Source organism: Ctenopharyngodon idella, chromosome 9, assembly GCF_019924925.1.
Source record: "Ctenopharyngodon idella isolate HZGC_01 chromosome 9, HZGC01, whole genome shotgun sequence".
Lineage (NCBI taxonomy): Eukaryota > Metazoa > Chordata > Actinopteri > Cypriniformes > Xenocyprididae > Ctenopharyngodon > Ctenopharyngodon idella.
Genome location: NC_067228.1, coordinates 38,433,224 through 38,450,235, shown reverse-complemented (window position 1 = coordinate 38,450,235; position 17,012 = coordinate 38,433,224). Strand labels below are relative to the sequence as shown.

The 17,012-nt window shown below is 44.7% G+C and overlaps 26 non-coding genes across 26 annotated transcripts; 22 read left to right on the top strand and 4 right to left on the bottom strand.

Annotated features, from left to right (window-relative positions):
• Nucleotides 1-739: 739 nt before the first annotated feature.
• On the bottom strand, nucleotides 740-880 carry LOC127519458 (U4 spliceosomal RNA). Its single transcript, XR_007931855.1, has one exon. It is a non-coding gene; the product is annotated as a U4 spliceosomal RNA (small nuclear RNA).
• Nucleotides 881-1,796: 916 nt separating this feature from the next.
• On the top strand, nucleotides 1,797-1,869 carry trnar-ccu (transfer RNA arginine (anticodon CCU)). The gene has a single exon. It is a non-coding gene; the product is annotated as a tRNA-Arg (tRNA).
• A 410-nt stretch (nucleotides 1,870-2,279) lies between these two features.
• On the top strand, nucleotides 2,280-2,352 carry trnav-aac (transfer RNA valine (anticodon AAC)). Its single transcript has one exon. It is a non-coding gene; the product is annotated as a tRNA-Val (tRNA).
• Nucleotides 2,353-2,475: 123 nt separating this feature from the next.
• trnav-cac (transfer RNA valine (anticodon CAC)) lies at nucleotides 2,476-2,548 on the top strand. Its single transcript has one exon. It is a non-coding gene; the product is annotated as a tRNA-Val (tRNA).
• Nucleotides 2,549-2,811: 263 nt separating this feature from the next.
• On the top strand, nucleotides 2,812-2,884 carry trnav-uac (transfer RNA valine (anticodon UAC)). The gene has a single exon. It is a non-coding gene; the product is annotated as a tRNA-Val (tRNA).
• Nucleotides 2,885-4,000: 1,116 nt separating this feature from the next.
• Nucleotides 4,001-4,082, top strand: trnas-gcu (transfer RNA serine (anticodon GCU)). Its single transcript has one exon. It is a non-coding gene; the product is annotated as a tRNA-Ser (tRNA).
• A 124-nt stretch (nucleotides 4,083-4,206) lies between these two features.
• trnas-gcu (transfer RNA serine (anticodon GCU)) lies at nucleotides 4,207-4,288 on the top strand. Its single transcript has one exon. It is a non-coding gene; the product is annotated as a tRNA-Ser (tRNA).
• Nucleotides 4,289-5,359: 1,071 nt separating this feature from the next.
• On the bottom strand, nucleotides 5,360-5,500 carry LOC127519457 (U4 spliceosomal RNA). The gene has a single exon (XR_007931854.1). It is a non-coding gene; the product is annotated as a U4 spliceosomal RNA (small nuclear RNA).
• Nucleotides 5,501-6,415: 915 nt separating this feature from the next.
• trnar-ccu (transfer RNA arginine (anticodon CCU)) lies at nucleotides 6,416-6,488 on the top strand. Its single transcript has one exon. It is a non-coding gene; the product is annotated as a tRNA-Arg (tRNA).
• A 410-nt stretch (nucleotides 6,489-6,898) lies between these two features.
• On the top strand, nucleotides 6,899-6,971 carry trnav-aac (transfer RNA valine (anticodon AAC)). Its single transcript has one exon. It is a non-coding gene; the product is annotated as a tRNA-Val (tRNA).
• A 123-nt stretch (nucleotides 6,972-7,094) lies between these two features.
• Nucleotides 7,095-7,167, top strand: trnav-cac (transfer RNA valine (anticodon CAC)). The gene has a single exon. It is a non-coding gene; the product is annotated as a tRNA-Val (tRNA).
• Nucleotides 7,168-7,430: 263 nt separating this feature from the next.
• Nucleotides 7,431-7,503, top strand: trnav-uac (transfer RNA valine (anticodon UAC)). Its single transcript has one exon. It is a non-coding gene; the product is annotated as a tRNA-Val (tRNA).
• A 1,116-nt stretch (nucleotides 7,504-8,619) lies between these two features.
• On the top strand, nucleotides 8,620-8,701 carry trnas-gcu (transfer RNA serine (anticodon GCU)). Its single transcript has one exon. It is a non-coding gene; the product is annotated as a tRNA-Ser (tRNA).
• A 124-nt stretch (nucleotides 8,702-8,825) lies between these two features.
• On the top strand, nucleotides 8,826-8,907 carry trnas-gcu (transfer RNA serine (anticodon GCU)). The gene has a single exon. It is a non-coding gene; the product is annotated as a tRNA-Ser (tRNA).
• Nucleotides 8,908-9,978: 1,071 nt separating this feature from the next.
• LOC127519456 (U4 spliceosomal RNA) lies at nucleotides 9,979-10,119 on the bottom strand. Its single transcript, XR_007931853.1, has one exon. It is a non-coding gene; the product is annotated as a U4 spliceosomal RNA (small nuclear RNA).
• A 915-nt stretch (nucleotides 10,120-11,034) lies between these two features.
• On the top strand, nucleotides 11,035-11,107 carry trnar-ccu (transfer RNA arginine (anticodon CCU)). Its single transcript has one exon. It is a non-coding gene; the product is annotated as a tRNA-Arg (tRNA).
• Nucleotides 11,108-11,517: 410 nt separating this feature from the next.
• Nucleotides 11,518-11,590, top strand: trnav-aac (transfer RNA valine (anticodon AAC)). Its single transcript has one exon. It is a non-coding gene; the product is annotated as a tRNA-Val (tRNA).
• Nucleotides 11,591-11,713: 123 nt separating this feature from the next.
• Nucleotides 11,714-11,786, top strand: trnav-cac (transfer RNA valine (anticodon CAC)). The gene has a single exon. It is a non-coding gene; the product is annotated as a tRNA-Val (tRNA).
• Nucleotides 11,787-12,049: 263 nt separating this feature from the next.
• trnav-uac (transfer RNA valine (anticodon UAC)) lies at nucleotides 12,050-12,122 on the top strand. Its single transcript has one exon. It is a non-coding gene; the product is annotated as a tRNA-Val (tRNA).
• Nucleotides 12,123-13,238: 1,116 nt separating this feature from the next.
• Nucleotides 13,239-13,320, top strand: trnas-gcu (transfer RNA serine (anticodon GCU)). Its single transcript has one exon. It is a non-coding gene; the product is annotated as a tRNA-Ser (tRNA).
• A 124-nt stretch (nucleotides 13,321-13,444) lies between these two features.
• On the top strand, nucleotides 13,445-13,526 carry trnas-gcu (transfer RNA serine (anticodon GCU)). The gene has a single exon. It is a non-coding gene; the product is annotated as a tRNA-Ser (tRNA).
• A 1,071-nt stretch (nucleotides 13,527-14,597) lies between these two features.
• LOC127519455 (U4 spliceosomal RNA) lies at nucleotides 14,598-14,738 on the bottom strand. Its single transcript, XR_007931852.1, has one exon. It is a non-coding gene; the product is annotated as a U4 spliceosomal RNA (small nuclear RNA).
• A 915-nt stretch (nucleotides 14,739-15,653) lies between these two features.
• Nucleotides 15,654-15,726, top strand: trnar-ccu (transfer RNA arginine (anticodon CCU)). The gene has a single exon. It is a non-coding gene; the product is annotated as a tRNA-Arg (tRNA).
• Nucleotides 15,727-16,136: 410 nt separating this feature from the next.
• trnav-aac (transfer RNA valine (anticodon AAC)) lies at nucleotides 16,137-16,209 on the top strand. The gene has a single exon. It is a non-coding gene; the product is annotated as a tRNA-Val (tRNA).
• A 123-nt stretch (nucleotides 16,210-16,332) lies between these two features.
• On the top strand, nucleotides 16,333-16,405 carry trnav-cac (transfer RNA valine (anticodon CAC)). Its single transcript has one exon. It is a non-coding gene; the product is annotated as a tRNA-Val (tRNA).
• Nucleotides 16,406-16,668: 263 nt separating this feature from the next.
• Nucleotides 16,669-16,741, top strand: trnav-uac (transfer RNA valine (anticodon UAC)). Its single transcript has one exon. It is a non-coding gene; the product is annotated as a tRNA-Val (tRNA).
• The last annotated feature ends 271 nt before the right edge of the window (nucleotides 16,742-17,012 follow it).

The following is a 17,012-nucleotide window of genomic DNA, read 5'->3' as shown; positions in this document are numbered from 1 at the left end:
CTGGGGGCCATCTCTGTGAACCCATGAATCATGCGGATTCACTGAGAACCATTGAACAAGTGTCTATGGTTTTTACCTGATCTCTGATCAGCTTTATACATTTGTAGACGTTTTAATTAGACATTAGTATAATTAGAAAGAGTAATAGTAGCCAATAGTGTTTTATCAGCCTGTTTAGCTGAGCCATCCATGGAACAAACAAAACAAGACCTGAAAATTGATAAAAGAACACATATTACACAGACACTTGACATGTAATATTATTTGATTATAAGTTAATTGCATTTGATAGATTTTACTTCCAATAAAACATTGGCAATGTGTTTGTAAAAGGTCTTTTTATGCACGTTTGGCCTGAGTTTTTGTGGCAGCGTGTGGCGTCTCGAAAGCTTGCAAACAGTGAATCATTTTGTGAAGTAATTGGTTCAATTGATTCGGAGCTTTGAAAAGCTTCGTTTCTCCCATCACTGCTTACGACACACCATGGTGTTCTCTAACTGAATCACGTTTTAAGAATAGCTGCAGAAAAAGCTTGTGTTCATGTCTGAAACCATTGTTGAGACCAGGATCATTACAACAAGCCAGCTGGTGCTAGAATACGACCATTAAGAAAACAAAGACACTCCAAACATGCTCTGAGGAAGGCCTTCATCAGACTCGAGCTTTCACTGCTACAACGAATGCAACACACGGCAGAAACCAAAACACAACTCTTTTTTTTTTTCAACCAATTATTAAGCCTCCTAAGAGGCTGACAAAAATTGCCAAGGCTGACTGTATTTCAAGTCATCCCAGCGGGGTATTGGGTAAAGTTTTCAACCAGCAATGATCACGCCTCGGATAAACCTCATAGGCTACGATATTGCCTCTGCGAAAGAATGCCGGAGAAAGTCGCAACGTCTTCTGTGCACCTATCTGCACATGGAACGACAGGGTGGTATCAAGCTTTAAACTACCATTCAATCAGCATTTTGGCCCTGATGGATGAATGGTGTGTCTACGAAACAGGCAAGCGATGTGCACAAAAAGGTTTATTCCTTGTACTCTCTTCACTTAAAGAAAAAAAGTGTGCTGTTTCCTTAAATCTAAGGGGGAGAGAATTATGGGTATCCTGGCAGCAAAGGGCAGGAGTCATAATCCTCAATCTCCAAGAACATGTTTGAGTTCGGGATCGATTCAACGAGCCCCCTACGAGGTTGGGTAGGATAATGAAGAGTGCAAGGACACTGCAAACATATTCTGAGGGAGGTCCAATGCCAGCTTTGTTACCTTTTTCTAGACTCTGGCGTTCTCCCTAGGTTCTTCTAGGACTGCTAATTCATTGTGCTGAGGTAAAGCTACCAAAATCTGGGCCTATAACCCAGATTGAAACCATCCTCTGCTGTAACTCCTTTACTTATAAACACGTTCTGTTCCTACTTGAAGAAAAGCTACCACAGCGCTATGCTGAAACTATAACCATTCTCAACAGATCTCATCTGTTGCAGAGGAGCATTTAATGTATGCCTAAATGCAAGTCATTTTGAAAACGCCCTGTGAATAGGAGCTTTTCTCTAACAAGCAGAGTTGCGCAGCGGAAGTGTGCGGGGCCCATAACTCAGAGGTCAATGGATCGAGACCATCCTCTACTAAAGCGGTTTTATTTATATTCATGTCCTGTTCCTACTCAAAGAAAAGCTAGCAAAACACTGTGCTGAATCCATAAACCTTTACTCTGTTTGCCTTTTTTAAACACCAAGCCTATTGTTGTCACTGAAGCAGAAGTAATGGGGGCAGGTGGGTGCTGGCCTTTTACAGCCTCAGTGGCCTAATGGATAAGGCACTGGCCTCCTAAGCCAGGGATTGTGGGTTCGAGTCCCATCTGGGGTGGTTTAAAGCAGAGTGGCGCAGCGGAAGCGTGCTGGGCCCATAACCCAGAGGTCGATGGATCGAAACCATCCTCTGCTAAAACTGTTTTACTTATAAACACGTTCTGTTCCTACTTGAGGTAAAGCTACCAAAACGCTATTCTGAAACCATAACCATTTTCAACAGATCTCATCTGTGACAGCGGAGCATTCAATGTACGCCTAAACGCAAGTCATTTTGAAAAAACCTGTGAATGGACGGTTGCTCACAGCAAGCAGAGTGGCGCAGCGGAAGCGTGCTGGGCCCATAACCCAGAGGTCGATGGATCGAAACCATCCTCTGCTAAAACTCTTTCATTTACATACATGTCGTGTTCCTACTCAAAGTAAGGCTACCAAAACGCTATTCTGAAAGCATAGCTATTGTGAGAGGTTTCTGTAGTGTAGTGGTCATCACGTTCGCCTAACACGCGAAAGGTCCTCGGTTCGAAACCGAGCAGAAACAGCGGTTAGCTTTTGACCGAAAATATAAACTGTTTGCAACACCAGTAGGAATTAGCTCCTCTTCCTTTTACGCCTTTTAAGAGGCATGCGCCAAATGGTTTCTGTCTCCGTCCGAAAGTGACAGGTTTCCGTAGTGTAGTGGTTATCACGTTCGCCTCACACGCGAAAGGTCCCCAGTTCGAAACTGGGCGGAAACAGGGAGTTGCTTTTGCCAACATTTCCTAAGGGATTTTCTTTTGAGCAGATCAGTACACCTGCTGCGCAATTTGCGGTGTAAACTCTTCAAAGAAAAGGCACAAAAATAAAACAAGCGACCAGTGAGGTTTCCTGTAATGGCAAACAGTTGGTTTGCTACTAAAAGTAGCAGCTTTTTGCCATTTTAAGAGCACTGCGCAGTCTGCCGTTTCAGTCGTCGTCAACAAGCGTGCGCTAAAAACGATCGGAATGCCTTAGTCCCCGCGTTTCCGTGGTGTAGCGGTTATCACGTTCGCTTTACACGCGAAAGGTCCCCAGTTCGAAACTGGGCGGAAACAGGTGAGGCTTTTGTAATATACATGCCGAACTGGCTCTCCAGTAAGAGGATGTCCACGCTGCAAAGTTCCTACTTTTGAGCTAGGTGAAGGCAATCGTACTAAGGAGCTCTAGGCAGACTGCCATGCCGAAGGAGCTCTGTCCTGTTTGTGGAATTTACATTGACTGTCACTCTTAGCACTCTTTTCCTTATAAGCCTTTTATGAAGCGTACACCAGAAGATTTCTCTCTTTGTCCACAAGACAGGTTTCCGTAGTGTAGTGGTTATCACGTTCACCTCGCACGTGTGGGATTACAAATTTAAGAATCTGTTTAAGATCTGCTGATCCTACATCCTGACATAACATCACATGGAATACTATGGTGAAGTACATTGTATTTAGCATTTTAAGGTAAAAAGGATGACTTTCTAAGAAAGTCATATACTCTCGAAAGATGTCCTAACGTCTCCTGGTCTCTGCTTCGGCGAGGAAAAAGTTTCCTACAGTTTCGGTGCCGTGACCCGGATAGAGCTTCTCACCTCAATCCAGATTGAAACTTCAAGCACAACAAAGATCTGATCCAAAAGAAGATCCAGGCTGAATTTCCCTGTACACCCAAGGGTTGGTGAGTGATTCTCTATCCAAAAGAACCTTTAAGACCAGTACAAATGTGTTATCCTCTGCACCGTCAGAGAAGAGTTAACAGACAGCTGTAGGGTTTGGTTAACCACATGGACTCAAAAGTTACTGAGTCAGTCAGATTGGATTTGACAAAGAAATTTGGGATTCAACCAGAAAAAGTTTGGTCCATTGAAGAATGCAAAAAGGTACTTGGTGCTTGTATTCGGAAGAAAAATATGAAGGGCATGATCTGCTGCCACAGAGAATTTACTCTATCCATTGCACAAGAACAGGGTGATAGAGGGCCGAGTGGTTAAGGCGATGGACTGCTAATTCCTTGTCCTCTGCACGCGTGGGTTCGAATCCCGTCCTCGTCGTCCGATGGCTTTAGTGTTTCGGAGAGCCCCGTGCACCTGGCCTAGCCGCTCAAAGCACCTTGCTGTCAACTTTAATGTCCTCTTTCTAAAAATAGCTGCAGAAAAACACCACAGCCAAACTTCAAGCAGAACGCCAAGTGACGAGGTGGCCGAGTGGTTAAGGCGATGGACTGCTAATCCATTGTGCTCTGCACGCGTGGGTTCGAATCCCATCCTCGTCGTTTGCTGGCTTTAGCGCTTGAGAGAACGCATCTCGTCTGGCAAAGCTGCTCAAAGCCCCTTGCTAACAACTTTACTGTCCTCGCACTAAAAATAGCTGCAATAGCTTCAAGCAGCGTGCCAAGTGATGAGGTGGCCGAGTGGTTAAGGCGATGGACTGCTGATCCATTGTGCTCTGCACGCGTGGGTTCGAATCCCGTCCTCGTCGACCAATGGCTTTAGTGTTTCAGAGAGCCTAGTGCACCTGGCATAGCTGCTCAAAGCACCTCGCTGCCAACTTCAATGTCCTCGTTCGAAAAATAGCTGCAGAAAAACACCACAGCCAAACTTCAGACGGAACACCAAGTGACGAGGTGGCCGAGTGGTTAAGGCGATGGACTGCTAATCCATTGTGCTCTGCTTCATGAAGCTCTGAATCTTTTGTTTCGAATCAGTGGTTCGAAGCGTGTATCAAACTGCCAAAGTCACATGATTTCACTAAAAGAGGCTTTGTTACGACATAACTGTTTTGAAACGTTTCGAAATGTCAGTGGTTCACCGCTGGGGGCCATCTCTGTGAACCCATGAATCATGCGGATTCACTGAGAACCATTGAACAAGTGTCTATGGTTTTTACCTGATCTCTGATCAGCTTTATACATTTGTAGACGTTTTAATTAGACATTAGTATAATTAGAAAGAGTAATAGTAGCCAATAGTGTTTTATCAGCCTGTTTAGCTGAGCCATCCATGGAACAAACAAAACAAGACCTGAAAATTGATAAAAGAACACATATTACACAGACACTTGACATGTAATATTATTTGATTATAAGTTAATTGCATTTGATAGATTTTACTTCCAATAAAACATTGGCAATGTGTTTGTAAAAGGTCTTTTTATGCACGTTTGGCCTGAGTTTTTGTGGCAGCGTGTGGCGTCTCGAAAGCTTGCAAACAGTGAATCATTTTGTGAAGTAATTGGTTCAATTGATTCGGAGCTTTGAAAAGCTTCGTTTCTCCCATCACTGCTTACGACACACCATGGTGTTCTCTAACTGAATCACGTTTTAAGAATAGCTGCAGAGAAAGCTTGTGTTCATGTCTGAAACCATTGTTGAGACCAGGATCATTACAACAAGCCAGCTGGTGCTAGAATACGACCATTAAGAAAACAAAGACACTCCAAACATGCTCTGAGGAAGGCCTTCATCAGACTCGGGCTTTCACTGCTACAACGAATGCAACACACGGCAGAAACCAAAACACAACTCTTTTTTTTTTTCAACCAATTATTAAGCCTCCTAAGAGGCTGACAAAAATTGCCAAGGCTGACTGTATTTCAAGTCATCCCAGCGGGGTATTGGGTAAAGTTTTCAACCAGCAATGATCACGCCTCGGATAAACCTCATAGGCTACGATATTGCCTCTGCGAAAGAATGCCGGAGAAAGTCGCAACGTCTTCTGTGCACCTATCTGCACATGGAACGACAGGGTGGTATCAAGCTTTAAACTACCATTCAATCAGCATTTTGGCCCTGATGGATGAATGGTGTGTCTACGAAACAGGCAAGCGATGTGCACAAAAAGGTTTATTCCTTGTACTCTCTTCACTTAAAGAAAAAAAGTGTGCTGTTTCCTTAAATCTAAGGGGGAGAGAATTATGGGTATCCTGGCAGCAAAGGGCAGGAGTCATAATCCTCAATCTCCAAGAACATGTTTGAGTTCGGGATCGATTCAACGAGCCCCCTACGAGGTTGGGTAGGATAATGAAGAGTGCAAGGACACTGCAAACATATTCTGAGGGAGGTCCAATGCCAGCTTTGTTACCTTTTTCTAGACTCTGGCGTTCTCCCTAGGTTCTTCTAGGACTGCTAATTCATTGTGCTGAGGTAAAGCTACCAAAATCTGGGCCTATAACCCAGATTGAAACCATCCTCTGCTGTAACTCCTTTACTTATAAACACGTTCTGTTCCTACTTGAAGAAAAGCTACCACAGCGCTATGCTGAAACTATAACCATTCTCAACAGATCTCATCTGTTGCAGAGGAGCATTTAATGTATGCCTAAATGCAAGTCATTTTGAAAACGCCTGTGAATAGGAGCTTTTCTCTAACAAGCAGAGTTGCGCAGCGGAAGTGTGCGGGGCCCATAACTCAGAGGTCAATGGATCGAGACCATCCTCTACTAAAGCGGTTTTATTTATATTCATGTCCTGTTCCTACTCAAAGAAAAGCTAGCAAAACACTGTGCTGAATCCATAAACCTTTACTCTGTTTGCCTTTTTTAAACACCAAGCCTATTGTTGTCACTGAAGCAGAAGTAATGGGGGCAGGTGGGTGCTGGCCTTTTACAGCCTCAGTGGCCTAATGGATAAGGCACTGGCCTCCTAAGCCAGGGATTGTGGGTTCGAGTCCCATCTGGGGTGGTTTAAAGCAGAGTGGCGCAGCGGAAGCGTGCTGGGCCCATAACCCAGAGGTCGATGGATCGAAACCATCCTCTGCTAAAACTGTTTTACTTATAAACACGTTCTGTTCCTACTTGAGGTAAAGCTACCAAAACGCTATTCTGAAACCATAACCATTTTCAACAGATCTCATCTGTGACAGCGGAGCATTCAATGTACGCCTAAACGCAAGTCATTTTGAAAAAACCTGTGAATGGACGGTTGCTCACAGCAAGCAGAGTGGCGCAGCGGAAGCGTGCTGGGCCCATAACCCAGAGGTCGATGGATCGAAACCATCCTCTGCTAAAACTCTTTCATTTACATACATGTCGTGTTCCTACTCAAAGTAAGGCTACCAAAACGCTATTCTGAAAGCATAGCTATTGTGAGAGGTTTCTGTAGTGTAGTGGTCATCACGTTCGCCTAACACGCGAAAGGTCCTCGGTTCGAAACCGAGCAGAAACAGCGGTTAGCTTTTGACCGAAAATATAAACTGTTTGCAACACCAGTAGGAATTAGCTCCTCTTCCTTTTACGCCTTTTAAGAGGCATGCGCCAAATGGTTTCTGTCTCCGTCCGAAAGTGACAGGTTTCCGTAGTGTAGTGGTTATCACGTTCGCCTCACACGCGAAAGGTCCCCAGTTCGAAACTGGGCGGAAACAGGGAGTTGCTTTTGCCAACATTTCCTAAGGGATTTTCTTTTGAGCAGATCAGTACACCTGCTGCGCAATTTGCGGTGTAAACTCTTCAAAGAAAAGGCACAAAAATAAAACAAGCGACCAGTGAGGTTTCCTGTAATGGCAAACAGTTGGTTTGCTACTAAAAGTAGCAGCTTTTTGCCATTTTAAGAGCACTGCGCAGTCTGCCGTTTCAGTCGTCGTCAACAAGCGTGCGCTAAAAACGATCGGAATGCCTTAGTCCCCGCGTTTCCGTGGTGTAGCGGTTATCACGTTCGCTTTACACGCGAAAGGTCCCCAGTTCGAAACTGGGCGGAAACAGGTGAGGCTTTTGTAATATACATGCCGAACTGGCTCTCCAGTAAGAGGATGTCCACGCTGCAAAGTTCCTACTTTTGAGCTAGGTGAAGGCAATCGTACTAAGGAGCTCTAGGCAGACTGCCATGCCGAAGGAGCTCTGTCCTGTTTGTGGAATTTACATTGACTGTCACTCTTAGCACTCTTTTCCTTATAAGCCTTTTATGAAGCGTACACCAGAAGATTTCTCTCTTTGTCCACAAGACAGGTTTCCGTAGTGTAGTGGTTATCACGTTCACCTCGCACGTGTGGGATTACAAATTTAAGAATCTGTTTAAGATCTGCTGATCCTACATCCTGACATAACATCACATGGAATACTATGGTGAAGTACATTGTATTTAGCATTTTAAGGTAAAAAGGATGACTTTCTAAGAAAGTCATATACTCTCGAAAGATGTCCTAACGTCTCCTGGTCTCTGCTTCGGCGAGGAAAAAGTTTCCTACAGTTTCGGTGCCGTGACCCGGATAGAGCTTCTCACCTCAATCCAGATTGAAACTTCAAGCACAACAAAGATCTGATCCAAAAGAAGATCCAGGCTGAATTTCCCTGTACACCCAAGGGTTGGTGAGTGATTCTCTATCCAAAAGAACCTTTAAGACCAGTACAAATGTGTTATCCTCTGCACCGTCAGAGAAGAGTTAACAGACAGCTGTAGGGTTTGGTTAACCACATGGACTCAAAAGTTACTGAGTCAGTCAGATTGGATTTGACAAAGAAATTTGGGATTCAACCAGAAAAAGTTTGGTCCATTGAAGAATGCAAAAAGGTACTTGGTGCTTGTATTCGGAAGAAAAATATGAAGGGCATGATCTGCTGCCACAGAGAATTTACTCTATCCATTGCACAAGAACAGGGTGATAGAGGGCCGAGTGGTTAAGGCGATGGACTGCTAATTCCTTGTCCTCTGCACGCGTGGGTTCGAATCCCGTCCTCGTCGTCCGATGGCTTTAGTGTTTCGGAGAGCCCCGTGCACCTGGCCTAGCCGCTCAAAGCACCTTGCTGTCAACTTTAATGTCCTCTTTCTAAAAATAGCTGCAGAAAAACACCACAGCCAAACTTCAAGCAGAACGCCAAGTGACGAGGTGGCCGAGTGGTTAAGGCGATGGACTGCTAATCCATTGTGCTCTGCACGCGTGGGTTCGAATCCCATCCTCGTCGTTTGCTGGCTTTAGCGCTTGAGAGAACGCATCTCGTCTGGCAAATCTGCTCAAAGCCCCTTGCTAACAACTTTACTGTCCTCGCACTAAAAATAGCTGCAATAGCTTCAAGCAGCGTGCCAAGTGATGAGGTGGCCGAGTGGTTAAGGCGATGGACTGCTGATCCATTGTGCTCTGCACGCGTGGGTTCGAATCCCGTCCTCGTCGACCAATGGCTTTAGTGTTTCAGAGAGCCTAGTGCACCTGGCATAGCTGCTCAAAGCACCTCGCTGCCAACTTCAATGTCCTCGTTCGAAAAATAGCTGCAGAAAAACACCACAGCCAAACTTCAGACGGAACACCAAGTGACGAGGTGGCCGAGTGGTTAAGGCGATGGACTGCTAATCCATTGTGCTCTGCTTCATGAAGCTCTGAATCTTTTGTTTCGAATCAGTGGTTCGAAGCGTGTATCAAACTGCCAAAGTCACATGATTTCACTAAAAGAGGCTTTGTTACGACATAACTGTTTTGAAACGTTTCGAAATGTCAGTGGTTCACCGCTGGGGGCCATCTCTGTGAACCCATGAATCATGCGGATTCACTGAGAACCATTGAACAAGTGTCTATGGTTTTTACCTGATCTCTGATCAGCTTTATACATTTGTAGACGTTTTAATTAGACATTAGTATAATTAGAAAGAGTAATAGTAGCCAATAGTGTTTTATCAGCCTGTTTAGCTGAGCCATCCATGGAACAAACAAAACAAGACCTGAAAATTGATAAAAGAACACATATTACACAGACACTTGACATGTAATATTATTTGATTATAAGTTAATTGCATTTGATAGATTTTACTTCCAATAAAACATTGGCAATGTGTTTGTAAAAGGTCTTTTTATGCACGTTTGGCCTGAGTTTTTGTGGCAGCGTGTGGCGTCTCGAAAGCTTGCAAACAGTGAATCATTTTGTGAAGTAATTGGTTCAATTGATTCGGAGCTTTGAAAAGCTTCGTTTCTCCCATCACTGCTTACGACACACCATGGTGTTCTCTAACTGAATCACGTTTTAAGAATAGCTGCAGAGAAAGCTTGTGTTCATGTCTGAAACCATTGTTGAGACCAGGATCATTACAACAAGCCAGCTGGTGCTAGAATACGACCATTAAGAAAACAAAGACACTCCAAACATGCTCTGAGGAAGGCCTTCATCAGACTCGAGCTTTCACTGCTACAACGAATGCAACACACGGCAGAAACCAAAACACAACTCTTTTTTTTTTTCAACCAATTATTAAGCCTCCTAAGAGGCTGACAAAAATTGCCAAGGCTGACTGTATTTCAAGTCATCCCAGCGGGGTATTGGGTAAAGTTTTCAACCAGCAATGATCACGCCTCGGATAAACCTCATAGGCTACGATATTGCCTCTGCGAAAGAATGCCGGAGAAAGTCGCAACGTCTTCTGTGCACCTATCTGCACATGGAACGACAGGGTGGTATCAAGCTTTAAACTACCATTCAATCAGCATTTTGGCCCTGATGGATGAATGGTGTGTCTACGAAACAGGCAAGCGATGTGCACAAAAAGGTTTATTCCTTGTACTCTCTTCACTTAAAGAAAAAAAGTGTGCTGTTTCCTTAAATCTAAGGGGGAGAGAATTATGGGTATCCTGGCAGCAAAGGGCAGGAGTCATAATCCTCAATCTCCAAGAACATGTTTGAGTTCGGGATCGATTCAACGAGCCCCCTACGAGGTTGGGTAGGATAATGAAGAGTGCAAGGACACTGCAAACATATTCTGAGGGAGGTCCAATGCCAGCTTTGTTACCTTTTTCTAGACTCTGGCGTTCTCCCTAGGTTCTTCTAGGACTGCTAATTCATTGTGCTGAGGTAAAGCTACCAAAATCTGGGCCTATAACCCAGATTGAAACCATCCTCTGCTGTAACTCCTTTACTTATAAACACGTTCTGTTCCTACTTGAAGAAAAGCTACCACAGCGCTATGCTGAAACTATAACCATTCTCAACAGATCTCATCTGTTGCAGAGGAGCATTTAATGTATGCCTAAATGCAAGTCATTTTGAAAACGCCTGTGAATAGGAGCTTTTCTCTAACAAGCAGAGTTGCGCAGCGGAAGTGTGCGGGGCCCATAACTCAGAGGTCAATGGATCGAGACCATCCTCTACTAAAGCGGTTTTATTTATATTCATGTCCTGTTCCTACTCAAAGAAAAGCTAGCAAAACACTGTGCTGAATCCATAAACCTTTACTCTGTTTGCCTTTTTTAAACACCAAGCCTATTGTTGTCACTGAAGCAGAAGTAATGGGGGCAGGTGGGTGCTGGCCTTTTACAGCCTCAGTGGCCTAATGGATAAGGCACTGGCCTCCTAAGCCAGGGATTGTGGGTTCGAGTCCCATCTGGGGTGGTTTAAAGCAGAGTGGCGCAGCGGAAGCGTGCTGGGCCCATAACCCAGAGGTCGATGGATCGAAACCATCCTCTGCTAAAACTGTTTTACTTATAAACACGTTCTGTTCCTACTTGAGGTAAAGCTACCAAAACGCTATTCTGAAACCATAACCATTTTCAACAGATCTCATCTGTGACAGCGGAGCATTCAATGTACGCCTAAACGCAAGTCATTTTGAAAAAACCTGTGAATGGACGGTTGCTCACAGCAAGCAGAGTGGCGCAGCGGAAGCGTGCTGGGCCCATAACCCAGAGGTCGATGGATCGAAACCATCCTCTGCTAAAACTCTTTCATTTACATACATGTCGTGTTCCTACTCAAAGTAAGGCTACCAAAACGCTATTCTGAAAGCATAGCTATTGTGAGAGGTTTCTGTAGTGTAGTGGTCATCACGTTCGCCTAACACGCGAAAGGTCCTCGGTTCGAAACCGAGCAGAAACAGCGGTTAGCTTTTGACCGAAAATATAAACTGTTTGCAACACCAGTAGGAATTAGCTCCTCTTCCTTTTACGCCTTTTAAGAGGCATGCGCCAAATGGTTTCTGTCTCCGTCCGAAAGTGACAGGTTTCCGTAGTGTAGTGGTTATCACGTTCGCCTCACACGCGAAAGGTCCCCAGTTCGAAACTGGGCGGAAACAGGGAGTTGCTTTTGCCAACATTTCCTAAGGGATTTTCTTTTGAGCAGATCAGTACACCTGCTGCGCAATTTGCGGTGTAAACTCTTCAAAGAAAAGGCACAAAAATAAAACAAACGACCAGTGAGGTTTCCTGTAATGGCAAACAGTTGGTTTGCTACTAAAAGTAGCAGCTTTTTGCCATTTTAAGAGCACTGCGCAGTCTGCCGTTTCAGTCGTCGTCAACAAGCGTGCGCTAAAAACGATCGGAATGCCTTAGTCCCCGCGTTTCCGTGGTGTAGCGGTTATCACGTTCGCTTTACACGCGAAAGGTCCCCAGTTCGAAACTGGGCGGAAACAGGTGAGGCTTTTGTAATATACATGCCGAACTGGCTCTCCAGTAAGAGGATGTCCACGCTGCAAAGTTCCTACTTTTGAGCTAGGTGAAGGCAATCGTACTAAGGAGCTCTAGGCAGACTGCCATGCCGAAGGAGCTCTGTCCTGTTTGTGGAATTTACATTGACTGTCACTCTTAGCACTCTTTTCCTTATAAGCCTTTTATGAAGCGTACACCAGAAGATTTCTCTCTTTGTCCACAAGACAGGTTTCCGTAGTGTAGTGGTTATCACGTTCACCTCGCACGTGTGGGATTACAAATTTAAGAATCTGTTTAAGATCTGCTGATCCTACATCCTGACATAACATCACATGGAATACTATGGTGAAGTACATTGTATTTAGCATTTTAAGGTAAAAAGGATGACTTTCTAAGAAAGTCATATACTCTCGAAAGATGTCCTAACGTCTCCTGGTCTCTGCTTCGGCGAGGAAAAAGTTTCCTACAGTTTCGGTGCCGTGACCCGGATAGAGCTTCTCACCTCAATCCAGATTGAAACTTCAAGCACAACAAAGATCTGATCCAAAAGAAGATCCAGGCTGAATTTCCCTGTACACCCAAGGGTTGGTGAGTGATTCTCTATCCAAAAGAACCTTTAAGACCAGTACAAATGTGTTATCCTCTGCACCGTCAGAGAAGAGTTAACAGACAGCTGTAGGGTTTGGTTAACCACATGGACTCAAAAGTTACTGAGTCAGTCAGATTGGATTTGACAAAGAAATTTGGGATTCAACCAGAAAAAGTTTGGTCCATTGAAGAATGCAAAAAGGTACTTGGTGCTTGTATTCGGAAGAAAAATATGAAGGGCATGATCTGCTGCCACAGAGAATTTACTCTATCCATTGCACAAGAACAGGGTGATAGAGGGCCGAGTGGTTAAGGCGATGGACTGCTAATTCCTTGTCCTCTGCACGCGTGGGTTCGAATCCCGTCCTCGTCGTCCGATGGCTTTAGTGTTTCGGAGAGCCCCGTGCACCTGGCCTAGCCGCTCAAAGCACCTTGCTGTCAACTTTAATGTCCTCTTTCTAAAAATAGCTGCAGAAAAACACCACAGCCAAACTTCAAGCAGAACGCCAAGTGACGAGGTGGCCGAGTGGTTAAGGCGATGGACTGCTAATCCATTGTGCTCTGCACGCGTGGGTTCGAATCCCATCCTCGTCGTTTGCTGGCTTTAGCGCTTGAGAGAACGCATCTCGTCTGGCAAAGCTGCTCAAAGCCCCTTGCTAACAACTTTACTGTCCTCGCACTAAAAATAGCTGCAATAGCTTCAAGCAGCGTGCCAAGTGATGAGGTGGCCGAGTGGTTAAGGCGATGGACTGCTGATCCATTGTGCTCTGCACGCGTGGGTTCGAATCCCGTCCTCGTCGACCAATGGCTTTAGTGTTTCAGAGAGCCTAGTGCACCTGGCATAGCTGCTCAAAGCACCTCGCTGCCAACTTCAATGTCCTCGTTCGAAAAATAGCTGCAGAAAAACACCACAGCCAAACTTCAGACGGAACACCAAGTGACGAGGTGGCCGAGTGGTTAAGGCGATGGACTGCTAATCCATTGTGCTCTGCTTCATGAAGCTCTGAATCTTTTGTTTCGAATCAGTGGTTCGAAGCGTGTATCAAACTGCCAAAGTCACATGATTTCACTAAAAGAGGCTTTGTTACGACATAACTGTTTTGAAACGTTTCGAAATGTCAGTGGTTCACCGCTGGGGGCCATCTCTGTGAACCCATGAATCATGCGGATTCACTGAGAACCATTGAACAAGTGTCTATGGTTTTTACCTGATCTCTGATCAGCTTTATACATTTGTAGACGTTTTAATTAGACATTAGTATAATTAGAAAGAGTAATAGTAGCCAATAGTGTTTTATCAGCCTGTTTAGCTGAGCCATCCATGGAACAAACAAAACAAGACCTGAAAATTGATAAAAGAACACATATTACACAGACACTTGACATGTAATATTATTTGATTATAAGTTAATTGCATTTGATAGATTTTACTTCCAATAAAACATTGGCAATGTGTTTGTAAAAGGTCTTTTTATGCACGTTTGGCCTGAGTTTTTGTGGCAGCGTGTGGCGTCTCGAAAGCTTGCAAACAGTGAATCATTTTGTGAAGTAATTGGTTCAATTGATTCGGAGCTTTGAAAAGCTTCGTTTCTCCCATCACTGCTTACGACACACCATGGTGTTCTCTAACTGAATCACGTTTTAAGAATAGCTGCAGAGAAAGCTTGTGTTCATGTCTGAAACCATTGTTGAGACCAGGATCATTACAACAAGCCAGCTGGTGCTAGAATACGACCATTAAGAAAACAAAGACACTCCAAACATGCACTGAGGAAGGCCTTCATCAGACTCGGGCTTTCACTGCTACAACGAATGCAACACACGGCAGAAACCAAAACACAACTCTTTTTTTTTTTCAACCAATTATTAAGCCTCCTAAGAGGCTGACAAAAATTGCCAAGGCTGACTGTATTTCAAGTCATCCCAGCGGGGTATTGGGTAAAGTTTTCAACCAGCAATGATCACGCCTCGGATAAACCTCATAGGCTACGATATTGCCTCTGCGAAAGAATGCCGGAGAAAGTCGCAACGTCTTCTGTGCACCTATCTGCACATGGAACGACAGGGTGGTATCAAGCTTTAAACTACCATTCAATCAGCATTTTGGCCCTGATGGATGAATGGTGTGTCTACGAAACAGGCAAGCGATGTGCACAAAAAGGTTTATTCCTTGTACTCTCTTCACTTAAAGAAAAAAAGTGTGCTGTTTCCTTAAATCTAAGGGGGAGAGAATTATGGGTATCCTGGCAGCAAAGGGCAGGAGTCATAATCCTCAATCTCCAAGAACATGTTTGAGTTCGGGATCGATTCAACGAGCCCCCTACGAGGTTGGGTAGGATAATGAAGAGTGCAAGGACACTGCAAACATATTCTGAGGGAGGTCCAATGCCAGCTTTGTTACCTTTTTCTAGACTCTGGCGTTCTCCCTAGGTTCTTCTAGGACTGCTAATTCATTGTGCTGAGGTAAAGCTACCAAAATCTGGGCCTATAACCCAGATTGAAACCATCCTCTGCTGTAACTCCTTTACTTATAAACACGTTCTGTTCCTACTTGAAGAAAAGCTACCACAGCGCTATGCTGAAACTATAACCATTCTCAACAGATCTCATCTGCTGCAGAGGAGCATTTAATGTATGCCTAAATGCAAGTCATTTTGAAAACGCCCGTGAATAGGAGCTTTTCTCTAACAAGCAGAGTTGCGCAGCGGAAGTGTGCGGGGCCCATAACTCAGAGGTCAATGGATCGAGACCATCCTCTACTAAAGCGGTTTTATTTATATTCATGTCCTGTTCCTACTCAAAGAAAAGCTAGCAAAACACTGTGCTGAATCCATAAACCTTTACTCTGTTTGCCTTTTTTAAACACCAAGCCTATTGTTGTCACTGAAGCAGAAGTAATGGGGGCAGGTGGGTGCTGGCCTTTTACAGCCTCAGTGGCCTAATGGATAAGGCACTGGCCTCCTAAGCCAGGGATTGTGGGTTCGAGTCCCATCTGGGGTGGTTTAAAGCAGAGTGGCGCAGCGGAAGCGTGCTGGGCCCATAACCCAGAGGTCGATGGATCGAAACCATCCTCTGCTAAAACTGTTTTACTTATAAACACGTTCTGTTCCTACTTGAGGTAAAGCTACCAAAACGCTATTCTGAAACCATAACCATTTTCAACAGATCTCATCTGTGACAGCGGAGCATTCAATGTACGCCTAAACGCAAGTCATTTTGAAAAAACCTGTGAATGGACGGTTGCTCACAGCAAGCAGAGTGGCGCAGCGGAAGCGTGCTGGGCCCATAACCCAGAGGTCGATGGATCGAAACCATCCTCTGCTAAAACTCTTTCATTTACATACATGTCGTGTTCCTACTCAAAGTAAGGCTACCAAAACGCTATTCTGAAAGCATAGCTATTGTGAGAGGTTTCTGTAGTGTAGTGGTCATCACGTTCGCCTAACACGCGAAAGGTCCTCGGTTCGAAACCGAGCAGAAACAGCGGTTAGCTTTTGACCGAAAATATAAACTGTTTGCAACACCAGTAGGAATTAGCTCCTCTTCCTTTTACGCCTTTTAAGAGGCATGCGCCAAATGGTTTCTGTCTCCGTCCGAAAGTGACAGGTTTCCGTAGTGTAGTGGTTATCACGTTCGCCTCACACGCGAAAGGTCCCCAGTTCGAAACTGGGCGGAAACAGGGAGTTGCTTTTGCCAACATTTCCTAAGGGATTTTCTTTTGAGCAGATCAGTACACCTGCTGCGCAATTTGCGGTGTAAACTCTTCAAAGAAAAGGCACAAAAATAAAACAAGCGACCAGTGAGGTTTCCTGTAATGGCAAACAGTTGGTTTGCTACTAAAAGTAGCAGCTTTTTGCCATTTTAAGAGCACTGCGCAGTCTGCCGTTTCAGTCGTCGTCAACAAGCGTGCGCTAAAAACGATCGGAATGCCTTAGTCCCCGCGTTTCCGTGGTGTAGCGGTTATCACGTTCGCTTTACACGCGAAAGGTCCCCAGTTCGAAACTGGGCGGAAACAGGTGAGGCTTTTGTAATATACATGCCGAACTGGCTCTCCAGTAAGAGGATGTCCACGCTGCAAAGTTCCTACTTTTGAGCTAGGTGAAGGCAATCGTACTAAGGAGCTCTAGGCAGACTGCCATGCCGAAGGAGCTCTGTCCTGTTTGTGGAATTTACATTGACTGTCACTCTTAGCACTCTTTTCCTTATAAGCCTTTTATGAAGCGTACACCAGAAGATTTCTCTCTTTGTCCACAAGACAGGTTTCCGTAGTGTAGTGGTTATCACGT